Source organism: Sus scrofa, chromosome 9 (assembly GCF_054392235.1).
Source record: "Sus scrofa isolate SSC_HxYL_T2T_F1_AM1 chromosome 9, Sscrofa_HxYL_maternal_Yorkshire_Landrace_v2.0, whole genome shotgun sequence".
NCBI classification, from domain to species: domain Eukaryota; kingdom Metazoa; phylum Chordata; class Mammalia; order Artiodactyla; family Suidae; genus Sus; species Sus scrofa.
The window spans coordinates 140901304-140916061 of NC_139391.1; the positions used below are offsets into that span (position 1 = coordinate 140901304).

The 14758-nt window shown below is 35.8% G+C and overlaps 1 protein-coding gene across 2 annotated transcripts in view; it reads right to left on the reverse strand.

Annotated features, from left to right (window-relative positions):
* ZPBP (zona pellucida binding protein) overlaps positions 1-14758 on the reverse strand; it is an 81723-nt gene that overhangs the window by 11193 nt on the left and 55772 nt on the right. Inside the window, exon 8 of one of the 2 annotated variants that reach the window (XR_014814386.1) lies at positions 11752-11865. The gene's annotated coding sequence lies outside the window, so the exon portion shown is untranslated. 2 annotated transcript variants of the gene reach the window in all.

Here is a 14758-nt window from a genome sequence, read left to right on the forward strand (position 1 = left end):
AAAATACTCAAAAAACAAGAAACAAAGTAGGAAAAAAATTCAATTTGAAAAAGGGCTTTTATGAAAAACTCAATGCTAACATCATCTTCAATAGTGAAATATTAAAAGCTTTCCCCCAAGGCAACAATGTCCTAGGGGAATTTCTACAGAGAGTAATTAGGAAAGAAACAGAATAAAAGCACCTGAATTATGACAGTAAACTAATTGTAGATGACTTGATTATGTGTATGTATACACATATGCACTGTGAGAGAGAGAGGAACCTCAGAGTACACACACACACACACACACACACACACACACACACACACACACACACTACTAGAGGTCATAAAATAATTTTTGGTAAAATTACAGGATACAAGATCAACAGAGAAAAATCAGTTATGTCTATACATTCACAGTGAAAAATCCCAAGAGGAAATCAGAAAAACAATTATATTTACATTATAATCCACAAACAATATAGATGTAAAGTTAACCAAGGGGATTGAACACTGTACAATTAAAATGATAAAATACTTCTGTAAGAAATAAAAGATATAAGTGGAAAGACAGCCTATGTCTTAAAAACTTAATATTGTTAAGATAACAATACAGTGCAAAGTGATCTACAGATTCAATGCATTCTGATGCAAAATTCCACCACTTTGTCTTGAAGAAATGGAAAGTTGATCCTCAAATTCACATGGAATTGAAAGGGTCCTCAAATATACAACATAGTTTTGAAAAAATGAAAAAAGGTAGAACACTCACACTTCTCAATTTCAAAACTCTCTACAAAGCTACAATAATCAAAACAGTGGAGTACTAGCTAAGGAGAGAAGAAACACTAAGGGAATGGAAGTGAGAGTCCAGCAATAACCTCCTACATAAACGGCCAAGCTCTTTTCAACAAGGATGACAAGATCACGCAAGGTGGAAAGAATAGTTTCTTCAGGGAAAGGTGTTGGGACAACTAGATAGAGATACACCAAAGAATACAATCGAACCCCTAACTCATATTGTTTTATAAAAAGTTATCTTGGAGTTCTCATCATGGTTCAGCAGTGATGAACCTGACCAGTATATCCATGAGGAGGTGGGTTTGATCCCTGGCCTCGCTCAGTGGGTTAAGGGTCAAGCATTGCAGTGAACTGTGGTGTAGGTCACAGATGTGGCTGGGATCCCGCAGTGCTGTGGCTGTGGTGTAGGTCAGCTTCTGCAGCTCCGATTCAACCCCTAGCCTGGGTACTTCCATGTGCCACCAGTGCGGCCCTAAAAAGACAAGAAAATAAAAATAAAGATAAAATAAAAGATCAGTAGAGGACTTGCCTAGACATTTTTTCAAAGAAGATCTACAAGTGGTGACCAGGTATAGGAAAAGATGCTCAAGGTCAATTGAATTCTGGGAAATGCGAGTCAATTCTGGGATATACCACTTCACATACAAGAGTATCTGTAAGTTTTTTCAAAGGGTGGTGTGGTTGAGGAGAAACAGATACCCTTGTATCTTCAGTTGGACTTTAAAACTGTATAGGCACTCTGCTAAACAGTCTGACTCTTACTCAAAAAGTTAGAGAGTTGCCATATCATCCAGCAATTCCACACTTCGTCTATAACCAAAAGACTTGAAAATGGGTACGCAAGCAGATACTTCTTCATGAATATTCACAGAAGTGGTATTCGAAATAGGCAAAATGTGTAAACAACCCAAATGTCCCCAAATAGATGAATAGTAAAAAAAAATTAAGTATAAACAAACAATGCAATATCATTCAACCATAAAAAGAATGATATACTAATACATGGTACAGTGTGGGTGAATCTTGAAAACATTATACTAAGTGAAAGAAGCCAGACAAAAATGATACATATTGTATCTTTTCACTTACATGAAATATCCAGAATAGAGACAGAAAGCAGACTAGGAGTTGCCAGGGGCTGAAGGTAGAAAAAACAGGAAGTAACCATTGTAAGCACAATTTATTTTTGAGGTGATTAAAATATTTGGGAATTAGACAGAGTGGTAGTTGCAAAATATTGTGTACTAAATGCCACTCAGTTGTACTCTTTGAAATGGTTTTATGTTACATGAATTTAAATTTAATTAAAAATTGACTTGAGCTTCCTTTGACCCATGGGCCAATATAAATTGGTATAACGTGTGTAATTGATAATCAAAAAGGGAGGGCAGAGAGAATAATGCAGACAACAATAAATGACATAAATGACCCCAAATCCTTGAATCAAATAAAAAACATAAATGAATAGATCAAAAAAACTCAGCAGGAGTTCCTTTCATGGCTCAGTGGTTAATGAACCATGAGGATGCTGGTTCGATCCCTGGCCTCACTCAGTGCGTTAAGGATCTGGCATTGCCGTGAGCTGTGGTGAAGGTCACAGACACAGCTCAGATCCCCAGTTGCTGTGGCTGTGGTGTAGGCTGGCAGCTGTAGCTCCGATTCAATCCTAACTTAGGAACTTCCATATGCCACAGGTGCAGCCCTAAAAAGCAAAAAAACGCCATAAAATGTACAGAAACTCTATCCCTATGCACAACAAAGTCAAACTGCTTCAAGCCTAAAATAAGGATAATCTAAATGCTATAGAGAAAAAAAAATGACACATTAAATGTGGGGGAGGGGAGGGAAGAATGATGAGTAGCTGCTCACTTCTCATTAGAAACAATAACTGCTAGAAAATAGTGGAATATTAGTCAGTGATGAAAAGAGATAAATTATAAAGACACGGAGACATAAATGCATACTACTAAGTGAAGGAAGTCAATCTGAAAAGGCCATATACTCATGATTCCAACTACATAACATTCAGGAACAGGCAAAACGAGGGACACAGTAAAAGATAAGTAGTGAGGGGACAAAGGATGAACAGGTGGAGAGCAGAGAACTTTCAGCACAGCGAAGCGACGCTGTGTGATACTCTAGTTGTAAACATTGTACTTTGTCCAAAGACCACAGCACGTACAACGCCAGCAGTGAACCCTAATGCAAACCACGGACTTCGGGCGGTGATGTTTCACTCACTGCAGGTTCGTCAACATAACAACTGCACCACTCTGTGGAGGATGCTGCTGATGGTGGAATGGAAGCATGGGTGGGGCCAGGGGACCTATGGGAAATCTCGGTACCTTCCATTCAATTGCAATTTTGCAATTTTCCATTCAATTTCAATTTCAATCCAAAAATTCTCTGAAAATAAAGTTTATTTTTAAAAAAAAACCCTGAAAGGTAAAAAAAAAAATGGTAATAAAATTTAGAGACACTGTAGAACAGTAACCCTCGCTACAAGCAAGGCTGAAGGACATTCCTCCACTTGAAGAGAACGATGACCAGAAAGAATAAAGGGAATAATTTACCATTTTGCCTGAAACAACCAAAACATAATAACAGCCACATAAATACATGGAAAATGGTTTTCAAGAAATTGGACGTCAAAGCAGGAGGGACAGTGATCCCAAGGGACAGACAGGAGACAAAATCCACGAGCCCTACAATTGCTGGAGCTTACTGCCTTCAGTGGGCTTCCAACTCGTGGCACACAGAACTGAGCTGAAGCTCAGCAACGTCCCTGAAGTTCAAAGTCCAGAAAGACCATCAATGCCTGTGAACCGGGAAGGAGGTAACCGCAGAGACAGGGAACCGGACGTCAGAAGAACACGCTGCTTGAATACACAAGAGGAACGAGCACGTGTGTCTGAGGACGCTGTCTAAATATGGGGGAAGGATCATCAGCTTTGCGAACACGAGAGGAAAGGGTGTCAGGCAGTATCTGTTCCCAATAACCAGAATGACAAGTTCATGTTCAAGGCACTCGAAGAGCACTTAGGAAGAGGGTAGAAAATGATCAGCTTTAGACAGAATACTGAACCACAACCGCCTATTAAATCAGAAAAGCAAGACATGAAGTGATCAAATTGTTTCTAATGATGTATTAACTGCATCTGGAAAAAAAAAAACCCCACACAATTCAAAGGAATACAAAGACATGCAGCACCAAATAAGGTAAAATCACAACCCACCCAAAGATTACTAGGTATGAAAAAGAGGAAAGGGAGTTCCTTCATGGCTCAGCAGGTTACAAACCCGACTAGTATCCGTGAGGATGCAGGTTCAATCCCTGGCCTGGCTGAGTGGGTTAAGAATCTGGTACTGGATCCAGCAACGTGGGATCCAAGATCGGTGTAGGTCACAGACACAGCTTGGATCCTGCATTGCTGTGGCTGTGGCACAGGCTGGCAGCTGCAGCTCTGGGAACCTCAATTTGCTGCAGGTGCAGCCCTGAAAATCGAAGGAAGGAAGGCAGGCAGGCAGGGAGGAAGAAAGAAAACACATAAGGAGGGGAATACTCAAACAATGAAAATCCAACTAGAAAATAGGAGGTGAAAGACTCATAAACTAAAAACTATAAAACATTGCTGAGAGAAATAACAGTAGACCTAAATAAATAGAAAGTCATCCTGTGTTCCTGGCAGGAAGACTTAATATTAAGACGTCAATATTAACCAAAGCAATCTAGAGCTTCAATGCAATCCCTATGAAAATTCCAACAGCTTTTTTTTTTTAAGAAAGAAAATGAACAGCCAATCCTCAATTTGCATTAAATTGCCAAGTGGCCAAAATAGCCAAAGCACAATCTTGAAAAAGAAGAACAAAGCTGGAGGACTCATGCCTCCCAATTTCAAAATGTACTACAAAGCTCCATTAGTCAAAACAGACCTAGAGAGTGATGGAATAGAAATAAACCTATTTATTTATCACCAGCTGATTACCGCTAAGGGTGCCAAGTCCATACAATGTGAAAATAATAGCAACAAATGTTGCTGGGAAAATTGTATTTACACAAGCAGAAAAATGAAGCTGGATCCCTTATTCCTACTATATTCAAATATTAACTATAACCTAAACATACAATATTTATATATAATGCCTAATAATTCCTTGAAGAAAACGTAGGGCTAAGAGTTCCCCTTGTGTCACAGCAGAAACAAATCTGACTAGTAACCACGAGGTTGCAGGTTCAATCCCTGGGCTCGCTCAGTGGGTTAAGGATCTGGCATTGCCCTAAGCTGTAGTGTAGGTCACAGGTGAGGCTTGAATCCTGTGTTGCTGTGGCTGTGGTGTAGGCTGGCAGCTACAGCTCTGATTCGACCCCTAGCCTGGGAACCTCCATATGCGGCAGGTGCAGCCCTAAAAAAAAGAAAGAAAATATAGGGCTAAATCTTCATGACTCCGGGTATGGGCAATAAATACTTAGATATGGCAACAAAAGAAAAAATAGATAAAGTGAACTTCGTTAAAATTAAAAAATTTTGTGCATCAAAAGACATTATCAACAACTTCATCAAATGGCTAAGAAGGAATATCAATAGGGTCTGTCTTTGACTGGCACAAGATATAGGCACTAATCGTAAGTGATTACATTGATATCTAACAAAGTAGACGTCTAAGCAAAGGATATCATCAGGAGTAAAGAAGTAGTACGTAATGATGGAGAGTCAAGTCATCAAGAAAAAAACAGCAATTCTAAATATGCCTGTTTACTTAATTACTAGGTTTCAAAATACTCCAAAGAAAATAAATAGTCCAATCGACAATTACAGCTGGCAGCGTCAACATTTCACACTTGCCAATTCACTTAACGAGTGGAAACTAGAACAATAGGGATATAGAAGACTTAACTTCTACCTAAATGTCAGAATAAATTATTATTCAAGAGAACATGGAACATTCATCAACATATCCCTAGCCCTAAAACACTTCTCAAAACAACGAAAGGATTTAAAGTATTACAGGGTAAAACGGAAAAAAATTAGTTGGAAATCAACAATATAAACTGTTATTGATACTGATCTGTTTGGTATATGAGAATCAAACCAAATACCACTAAATGAGCCCTGGGACAAGGGAACTGGAAAATATTTTGTACTGATTGAAAACTAAATAAAATTAGTGGGATGCAGGTAAAATAATGGTATGGAGAAATGTATTGCTTTAAATACTTATACAAGAAAAGAGAAAGGAGTTCTTGTCATGATGCAGCAGAAACGAATCTGACTAGGAACCATAAGGTTGTGGGTTCGATCCCTGGCCTCGCACAGTGGGTTAAGGATCCAGCGTTGCTGTGAGCTGTGGTGCAGGTCACAGATGCAGCTCAGATCTGCCATTGCTGTGGCTGTGTCATAGGCTGTCAGCTGTAGCTCTGATTAGACCCTGAGCCTGGGAACCTCCATTTGCCGTGGGTGTGGTCCTAAAAAAATAAAAAACAGAAGAGCGCGAAAGATATAATATCAATGTGCTATGCTGCTCTCTTAAGAAACTAAAGAAAGAAGAGCATATTAAGTTTCAGATGAGGAATAAAGCAAAAATTATAAGGAAATGTTAAAGTAATAAGAGATATTAAATAAAAATCAGGTAAGTGAAAACTCCAATAACCTCAAACCTGGCTGTTTGAAGGGACTAATAAAATGGACAGCCCTCTAGCTAGAGCTTGTAAAACCAAAAACCAATTAGTCAAGACAAATGAGTAATAGCATCGAGAATGAATGAAGAAAGATCACTACAGATTCAATGACTGTTAAAATAAGACAATGCTGTGATAAATTTGCGGAATAAGTTTAACCATTTATGAAAATGGACAGACACCTTGCATGTACAAATTATAAAAATGGACTCCGAAAACCTGAAAAGCATTCTGTCAATTAACAATTTTAATTAAAATTCTTCCCACAGGGAGCTACGGTTCTGCTGAGGTGGTCAAATCACCCCATGCCCATTCAACCCACTGGTTATGCCTAAAAACAAGAACTGAAGATTGATTAACTATCTGGTGTCTCTAAAAAGCAAAGGAAATGAGATGAACTCACAAGGGTAGTCAAAAGAAGCAACTCACCCAGAGGCAAGTATCTCATTTGTTTTAGTTTCTCTCTCAGCCTCAGCACTGGGGTTCACTGATTTACAGAGCAGCGCTGTGCAGGTAGACAGAGCTCTGAGAAAACACGTGCCATCCTTCTGACCAACGGACTCAGGGGGTAAAGCCGAGGGAGCCCACAGTGGGAGGGCAACTCATGAGGCAACTGATGCTAAGAAAGAGTTCCCTTAATCCTGAGTATGAGCCTTCACAACACTCAGCAAAACCTGTATATCCCGTGTACGCCACATACAGTGTAGTGCAGTATACAAGCCAACATACAAAGGCTTAGAGAACTAACCTGAGAATGGAAACCATACGAGCTGCATCCTAACTCCTGAAGATGCATGCAGGGAAAAGAACCCAAACTAGCATAGCCTTTGAGAACCAAACTGGATTTGCATTGGATTTCCTGCTAGGATAAAATTCAACCTTTTCCAGATCATTATAACAGAATTCAGAGAATATATAACATGCCATTCATAGTCATAAGGTACAACAAAAATTAAGTCAATATCCAAAAATCCAGGAAAATTTGACCTATTACTAACAAGAGAAAAAAAAAAAGTAACTTCAGGATGAATGTTTGAACTATCAGACAACATGCTAAGATATATCAATAAATGAAATAAACTGAAGAATGGATATTTTAAAAAACTTGTAAAACAATCAGAGGTGGAAAGAAACAAAGCCTCGGGCATCTGTATTATATCAGTTGGTATAACCTATGGGTATTATTGTCAATACGAAAAGATGAATACGGCAACTAGAGATGGGCAATAGAAGACCTATCAATATATAAAAATGATACTACAGCATTTGGCAGACTACATAAATTTACAGATTCAAGTCTCCCAGAGAACCCTAAACAGGATAAATTCAAAGAAAGTCATGTCTAAAAACATCACATTCAAAATGTTGACAAGATATACGTGTGGAGAGCAGCTGGACAAAAGTGGCAAATTATGTACAAGGAAACAACAACTTAAATAACTGTGGATTTCCAACCACAGCCATGCTGGTCAGAATGCAGTGCACAACAGTTTTAAAGGCTGAAAAAATATTTCAACTCAGAATTCTATACTTAGAGAAAATATCCATCAAGAAATAAAGAACAGACATTTATAGATACAGAAGAGTTGTCTTCAGATAGAAAACAGGTAAGAGAACTTGCCACCAGCATATCTGCTCTACAAGAATTTCCGAAAGAGTAAATTCTTTCAGATGACATAATATGTAAGGAAGAGGAAAACTTGGATATTCAGGAATGAAAGAGTATCAGCAATGGAAAACATCTGGATAAATTTGAAAGACTATTTTCTCCCTTAAGTTATTTAAAATATGTAAGAATCTTAAAATAAAAATTATAATAGATCTTGGAGGAATTTTCAGTGCACCTACATGCAGGAAATACGATTATGACATAAAGAGCAATTTTGAGAAGAGGTAGCCAGATAAAGGGCTCCTGAGGATTGTAAAGTTTCTACGTTTTGAATTAGTGAATTAGTGCAATATGAACTAAAGTAGACAATGAAATTGTAAGTCTGCATACTGTTTACCAAAAACATACAAAAAAGTACAGTCAAAAAGGAAATTGAATGAATTAAATACAGCTAACTTACCATTGAATAATTTAAACTATAATACTTAAAATATTCAAACAATGTATTTTTTAAAAGGTTGCGGATCAAAAACCACAGGAGGCAAACAGAAAATAAATAATACAATGATGTAAACATTTTAATTGGCAGGCAAATATTGACAAACTAGACTTAAAAAAAGTCAACTATAAGCAACCTACAGTAGATATACAGATCAGCTAAAGGCACATGGCAAAAAAAGACAGTGAAGATAAGAATGCTGGAACTGCTACACTAATATAAAATAAAATTCAAAGAAAAGGGTAATTAGGTGAAGACAGACATTTCATAATTATAAAAGGGGCAATTCATCAGAAAGACAAAAATACTGAAATCTGTAGGTGCCTAAAAATAATCGCTAAGGGTTAAAGAACAATTCCACTGTCAGGAAATAACTAGATCTTAAACTATTAACGACTTGATCTGCTTATATTTTCAGAACACTACATCCAACAACTGCAAAATACCCATATTCTTCATTAACTTCAGTCAACACAGGCCGTATAACAGACTATAAACCAATTTAATGAGTTTAAATATTCTCTAACTACATACTAATTAAATTAAGTGTCAAGAACAGTAAGATATGTAGAAAAACAAATACCCAAAATAGTTTTAATTTAACAACAAGGAAATGTGACATTAAAATTAATGGAATGAATTTAAAGCACTGCTTAGGAGAAATTATAGATCAATAAATTGATAGATGCAGCTTTTATTGGAAAAAAGTAAAATCAATGACAAAAAAAAAATCCCAAGAACTCACAAAGTCTCCTAAAATATTGAGTTTAGCAATGTATCAGGAAGTGAAGTCGAAAAACAAAAACAATATTTCTAAATACTAGCAATAAACAATTGGACTCCAAAATTAAAACTACAATACAACTTAGCTCTCCTCAAAAGGAAATCATTAGATATGAATATAACAAACATCTTTAAGATTTGTACGATAACTATAAACTACTGATCACAGAAATCAAAGATAACCTAAATAAGTGACAGATACACTATGTTCACAATTTGGAAGATTCAGCACTGCAAAGGAAATGCAAACCTAAATTCTAAACTGATCTATATGTCTAATACCACTGTTACGAAAATTCCGCAAGTATACTTCCATTTTTGTTGGTACATACAAAGCAAGTTGATTCAAATGTTATATGGAAAAATAAATGAGCTGGAATAGTTCAAACGACTTTGTGAACTTAAAAGTCAACAGCTACAGTAATAAAGACAGTGTTTTAGTGGAATAATAAACACGTGGATCAACAAAAAAGATCACTTTCCTGATTAATTCCATCAAATAGTAAGAGACAGAATAACACCAATTTTACATAAACTCTTTTGGAAAATAAAGTTGGAGGGGAGAATGCCAAATTCATTTTAGGATGCCAGTGTAACTGTATTTCATAAACATGACAAAGACACTATAAAAAATACAAATGAATACTCTCCTTGAAAAAGGTATGAATGTTAACAAATTAAGTCAAACAATAAATAAAAAGGATAAAAGATCATGATCAAGTAGGGTTTATCTCAGGAATACAAGGTTGGTTCAATATTAGAAAATCAATCAATACAAATTTCTACACTAATATAATAAAATAAAAAAATCTTCTGTTTATTTTTTAAAAGTTCAGATAAAGAATGAGGTAAAATTCACCAACTATTCATGATCAAGACTTCAGCAAACTGAGAATAGTAGGGATCTACTTCAAATTGACAAGTACCTAAAACAGTGCTAGTGCTAATATTATATTTAATGTTGAAAAAGTTATTTATATCTAATATTGAGGTCAGGATAAAAATGCCTACTTTTATTTCTATTCAACATCATACTGGAGAACCTAGTTATTGCAATAAAGTAAAAGGAAAAAAGGCACATATATCCGATGAAGAAGTAAAAATGTTATTCGTAGATGATATGCATACTCATAAAAATACAGAACTATAGAACGATTATCAGATATAATCACTGAATTAAACAGAGACACAGAATCTAAGTTAATACCTAAAAATCAACTGTATTCCTATACACTAACTGGAAAATTAAATAATTAAAACAAGTAAATTCACAGGAGAGGAAAAAAAGTAATATGAATAAATATAAGAAAATATTTGCTAGATATACACAATAAAAATTACAAAACATCCTTGAAACAAATATAAAAGGATTTACACAATGAAATCACCATATTCACTGTTTGGAAGACAGTATGTTTAGGATGACAATTATCATCAATTTTGTCTCTAGAATCAATGCAATCTACTCAAGTTGCAGTAGGCTTCTTTGTATAGCTTGACATGATAATTCTAAAATTTATACGTAATTCAAACTGAAAAAGCAAAGCAAATTTTCAATGTAATACAGTAGTTATTATAAAGCTACATTAATTGACCCTTTTGTACTGGTGAAATGTTAACATAAAGATGAACAGAGCAGAATTAAACCCCCATGAATAAATAGCTGAATTTCTGACAGAGGTAACAAGGGAAATTTAATGGGAAAAGAAAAGTCTTCAACAAATGGTGCTGGGTCTTCAGGTTTGGCTATCTGTGTTATAAGAAATGACTACTGCCCTGGATATCTGCATTGTAAAGGATGACTACTGACCCTTACCTCACATCAGATAGAAAATTTAACTTAATACCTATTATAGACTTAAATGCACAAACCCAAAGCGCTAAACAAAAAGCAGAGTAGAAAATCTTTGTGACCTTAGGGTAGGAAAAAGTTTATTAGAACACAAAAACATATGAACTGCAGAATAAAAAAATTAATAAATTGGACTTCTTCAACTTTTTTTTTAAACAAAAATGAAAGCCATAGTCTGAGAGAATATATTCACAGCACAGAAAAGAACTTTTATCCATGTAAACTAAGAATTCTTACAACTCAACAAAACAACCCAATTTAAAAATGGAAAGAGCTTTGAACAAATACTGTACAAAAGAATACCAATATCCAATAGGAATTTGAAAATATCTTTTAAAAAGGAAAGTTAAAATAAAAAACACAATGAGATACCACTACACATACATAATTGGAATGGCCAACATTTAAAAGAGTGACTATTTCTCATGCTTCGGAAATTATTTGGAACAACTGGAACTCCACAACGTTGCCGGTAGAACATGAAAATTGTATAGCCACATTAGAAATAATTTGGCTTTTTTAAAAAATAAAGTTAAATACACTTACCATATGACCCAGCAATCGCAAGCATAGGTATTTTCCAGAAGAAATGAAAACATATGTCCACACAAAGACTTGTACGGGAATGTTCATAGCAGCTTTATTTGTAATGGCCTAAAACTGGAAACAACCCAAATGTCCATCATCAGGAGAATGGATAAACAAAATGTGGTATATCCATACAATGGAACACTACACAGCAATAAAGAGGAGCAAACTATTAACACATTCAATAATACTGATGAATCTCAAAATCATTATGCTGAATGAAAGAATTCAAAGATTATATATTGCATGACTACATTTATAGAAAATTATAAAAATGCATGCAAGTATATATTAACACAAAACATATCAGAATTTGCTTGGGAATGGATGCTGAAGTAGGGTTGATTACAAAAAGGCATAAGCAAAATTCAGAACTATGGCAGAGATGCTTTTCTTGATTGTAGTGATAGTTTCAAAGGTGTATACATGTTCAAGTCATTTGACTGTATAATTTCAACTGATGTGTAGGTAATTGTACGTCAAGGTTGAGCCCCAAAAAGCACATTGGTACCATTTTTTTTTTAATGGCTGCACCCATGGCATATGGAAGTTCCTGAGCCAGGGCCTGAATTCAAGCCACAGCTGTGATTCTGAACCCACTGCACCATATCATCTGTTAGTCGGATGATAATCCCAGATGTATTCCAGCTGAGGCAATGCCAGATCCTTTAACACACCTGGCCAGGATAGAACCCATGCCTCCACATCAACCAAAGCCACTGCAACTGGATTCTGAACCTACTGCACCACAGCAGGAATTCCAAGGTAAAACACCATTTATTTATTATCACACAAACCAATAATATTTGCTATTGGTTGCTTCAAGATGAATTAGAAGTATAAAATCCTGAATTGGTGTTAAAAAACCAACGGACACATATATGCCAAAAGGGAAGACAATGGATTTGCTGAGGCCTTCACGGGAGGCTCTGGCTGTGCCCTATTAAAACGTTAGGGTATGAAGCAGTGCTGGAATATGAAACTTGTCTGGAATTGGTGATAGGCACGTACTTGTTTATAACACCATCTTCTACATTTTTAGACATTTGAAATATTACATTATAAAAAATTCTGTTTCCAAAGAGCCATAATAAATCAAAGGCACATGTGCACACACGCACACACACACACACACACACACACACACACACACACATTACACACACACACGCAATCTTCCCCTGAAAACCAAAACTAGACAAGCGTCAAGGTGGAGTTTTTCAATAAGGAATTAAACACTTGAAGGAAAAACTGTATAAATTTTACATAAGCCATTTAGAAAAAGCAGGAAGAGAGAATGTTTGCAATTCATTACAATTGTACATATATTTGCAAGAAAAATACAGGCCAAAGTTTCTCATGAATATAGACACAAAAACCCTTAAAAAATGTCAGCATCTAAACCTCAGTGATATACAGAAATTGTGAATAGTGATGACATACAATTTATATTATAGGTCATTTTATACAAAGTTGGTTTAATGTCTATGTATCAATCAACGCACCATAAAATATATAAAACATGATCATCTCAAGACAGGACAAAATTCAATCTCATTCATGATGAAAAATAAAATAGGGAATGGAACGGAATTTCCTTCATCAACCTGATCAATGGCATCTCTGAAAAGCCTCTAACTAATATCACGATTGCTAATTGGGAAAGCCCACAGGCCCTGACAGTTGGAACAGGCAGAGAATGCTGACCACTCCTGCTGAACACTTTTCTGAGCATTCTGGCCAGATTAATGGGGCAATAAAAAGAAATTAAAAGCATGGAAATTATTCCTATGTGAGATGATCAGGTATGAAGAAAGTCCTAAAAATAAAAAATAAACTCTTAGAACTATAATTGAGGCTTATTAGCAAGGCCGCACAATGCAAGGTCAGTATCTCTAGAAGAAAATAAGAGAAATTCTTCATAACTTTGGGGTAAGCAAAATTTCCTTGAATGGACATAATACCTTTATTCCATTAAGAAAAAATGGAAAAACTTAGTCTTGTCAAAACTGAAACTTCTATATTTGAAAGAAACCATTAAGAAAATAAAAAGAATATATATGGACTGGTTTCCAGATATATAAATAAGTCTTGTAAGTCAATATTTAGAAGAAAAATAACCTGATAAAAGGGCAGAGGAAAAGATTTGAACAAACAGTTCACAAAAGCATATATGTAAGTGCTGAAAGAAAAAATGAGAAGATATTTGATATAATTAGGTATAAGGTAAATACAAACTATATTACAAATAAAACAGCACTACACTCTGATCAGGATGGTTACAATAAAAGATGGACAGTTTCAAGACTGTAAGAACGTGAAACTAGAACTCTCATGCACCGCTGGCGGACTCGCAAGGTCCTACAACCACTTTGCAAAAGCCGAGGTGTTTCTGAACAACTTAAAAATACTTTGCCACATTACCCTCTTACTTAACTCCTGTGTATTTATCCAAGAGAAATGAAAACATAGGTCCTCAAAAAACAAATGCAGACATGTTCATACAAGCTGTATTCACAATAGCCGAAAGCTAGAAACAACCCAAATGCCCGGCAAAAATGGAATGAATGAATAAACCGTGGCACATCTAGTAAGTAGCTGTAAGTGGCTGTGAACATAAGGGAACAGTCTGGGGAATGCAAATCTCTATCTTCATAGCAGTATCGGTAAAAAGGCTGGATACGCTTGTCAAAACTCCCTGAACTGTACAATTAAAACGTGCCCATTTAAAACTAAAGTGAGTGCATTTATTACACTTTCATAACATTGACTGAAATGTGTTTCCACAAATACCACATGATCTTACTTATGTGCAAAATCTAAAATAGTAACTCATAGAAGCTGGACGTAGAATAGCGGTTCCGGGGACTGGTGAGAGGGAAAAATGCGGAAATGTTACAAAGTTTCCGTTATTCAGGGTGAATAAATTCTGGAGATCCAAGTACAGACTCTAACCTGCAATAGT